The following is a 2500-nucleotide window of genomic DNA, read 5'->3' on the forward strand; positions in this document are numbered from 1 at the left end:
TCGAAGGATAGGAGTAGGAGGAAGTGGAAGCGGCGGGAGATGAAAGTGGACAGGAGGTGGATGTGGTAGTGAAGAAGGGGGATAAGTGAGGTAAGAGGAGGGCGTGGTGATGGTGGGGAAAAAATGTGGATGGGGAAGAGGATGTGGGGATGGAGGTGGAAGAATGTGGAGGGAGATGTGGAATGGAGGAGAAAGACACAGTAATGGAGGGAAGGATGTGGAAGAGAGCAGAGGGGACGTGGTGGGGGAAGAGGGGGGGGGCTAGATAAAATGAAAGAAAGAAAGAAAGAAAGAGAGAAAGAAAGAAAGAAAGAAAGAAAGAAAAGAGAAAAAAGAGGGAAGGAAAGAAAGAAAGAAAAGTGGAGTAAAGGGTATAATAGTGGAGAGGGGTATGTGGAGAGGAGGTTTACGTGGTATTGCGGAGGAGGAGGAAGAGGGGAGGGGGATGTGGAGGCAGTGGAGAGAGGGGTGAGGAGGGGAAGAGGTCAGGAAGGAAGGACATGACGGAGTGGCGACGTGACACAGAGAAATGGGAAGAAGGAATCCAGGTTGGGGGCGGGGGGGTGACAGGTATTTAGGTATGACACTCTCGGTAGGCGATACATCATACTTAAGTAATGATTAGACGCTCAAACTCCCCGAATTCAATATAGACTTTTTATTTCGGCGGCACTAAGCACGCATAGATAAATTGTTAGGTTCGATTTTAATTTAGAGGTTACGGATGTGTTTCAAGTGCTTCCTGTTGCTTCCGGTTCCCTCACACCGACAGCCATCACCAAGGAGTCCAGATTCTTAGCATTCCACTCACTCTTTCTGTTGTACGCATGCACCCTTCTGACCTGTCCTGATCCTTCCCTATACTTGCCCTCTACATTCACGACGGTTGTATATTCATTTTATTCCCTTTCTTGATTCAGTACTTTTTTTTATTAGTTGAGTGCAAGTCATTCGTTAAATACAGTATTATCTAGAGTAATGAAATAGTTTGAGCATGACAGTCACATTTACATACTTTAAGTGACAACTCTCTCATCGTGACACGCACTCAAACCAAGGAATGTAAAGCAGAAGTACGTGACAAGCCAAACTTCCGGGTGTTCATTTTTTTTTACTTCCTGTTTTATAGATAAGAAATAATACCCTAGACCCTAACCTTTGCTTCAAATGATTGCTGATCAAACACACTCAACCACTTAGTCAATATATCACTATCATTATTAATATGTTTTACCTTGTTAATTAGAATTCACTGATTAGAATCATCTTAGCGTAGTTACAAAAGCGCGCGCTCGCTCGAGCACAAAGACACACACACACACACACACACACACACACACACACACACAAAGACGGCCTTGGCATTCATATGAACAACTTTTTAAAAGGGCGCGAGCATCATGGAGAGAGAGAACTCGAAGGGGAGGAGGAGGCGGAGGAGGAGAGAAAAGAAGATGAAGTTGAGACTGAGGAGGAGGAGGAGGAGGAGGAGGAGGAGGAGGAGACCTGAGGAAGTTCTAAGGCGGTGGAGGAGCTCGGACAGAACACGCGGCGTCGGCAGGTGAGTCGCCGCGGGAATCAATAGGCGACGTCCGGTTCACAGCACGAGACCGGGAAATAGGTCGCCGCGAGAAGCTAATTTGTCGGGCACTATTCTCCTCTCCCGCGCCTCTCACGGCCCGGGAAACGCCTCAAAAGAACAGCAAACGAGTATCCTTCCGGGGTTGGTGCTGAGTGTTCATGTCGACGTCCGGGGTGGCTGGGGCGCGGGGAAAGTCATGGTGCCGCGTGAGTGCCAAACCGAGATCGGCGCCAACGTTCGGACGAGTGAGCGGCGCAGGTGGAGTGCATGCCATTCTAAGTTTTTCGCCTCCACCTTTTCGATGCCTCTCCGGGTACCATTCCTGGGATCCTTTAACCTCTGCTGGGGTGGGCGCTTGACCTTACTCCCTGTCAGTCTTACAGGCAAAGTCTTACCCTCATTAGTTTCTCCCCAGTGTAAGAAGACAAGACCCTCCATGCACATGAATCCCAGACGAGTTGCGAGATCTCACCGTCTGACGATTTCCAAGATTTTATACTTTATTTACTTTTCTAGGGCTGTCTCAAATTCCTAGCTTTCTCTATAGTATCAGATACGAGAGACGTCACAGCTTTACTTCTTCGCCATGAGGTGGAGGCCGTGGGAGGGACCGGGAGGGGAGGCGGGGAGATAAAGGCCAGTGTTGTGGGAGGCGACAGGCAGACCCGCATGGACCGCCGCCTACCCCTCCCGCCCGCCAGTCGCTCGCTCACCTGACGGAGGCAGGTACTCAGCCAATTTCCGTTCAACCCTACCTGGCCTCCTCCACCTGCCTCCTTGTTGACCCAGCCCTCCGATCATGGCAAGGAAGACTTCACTCCCTTCCGGCTGAGAGCATGCAAGACTGAAGGAGCAGCAGCTGAATATTACGTGTGTTGCGAGTGTTGTTGTTGTGTTGTGTTCGGCCGAGTCGTATGC

The 2500-nt window shown here is 49.8% G+C and overlaps 1 protein-coding gene across 1 annotated transcript in view; it reads left to right on the forward strand.

The window, feature by feature from the left end:
• The first annotated feature begins 2252 nt into the window (after window positions 1–2252).
• The window catches only part of LOC126996547 (cyclin-dependent kinase-like 2), a 49267-nt gene continuing 49019 nt past the window's right edge, over window positions 2253–2500 (forward strand). The window contains exon 1 of the mRNA XM_050857105.1: window positions 2253–2308. The gene's annotated coding sequence lies outside the window, so the exon portion shown is untranslated. The remainder of the gene's footprint in view (window positions 2309–2500) is intronic.

Source organism: Eriocheir sinensis, chromosome 10 (assembly GCF_024679095.1).
Source record: "Eriocheir sinensis breed Jianghai 21 chromosome 10, ASM2467909v1, whole genome shotgun sequence".
NCBI classification, from domain to species: domain Eukaryota; kingdom Metazoa; phylum Arthropoda; class Malacostraca; order Decapoda; family Varunidae; genus Eriocheir; species Eriocheir sinensis.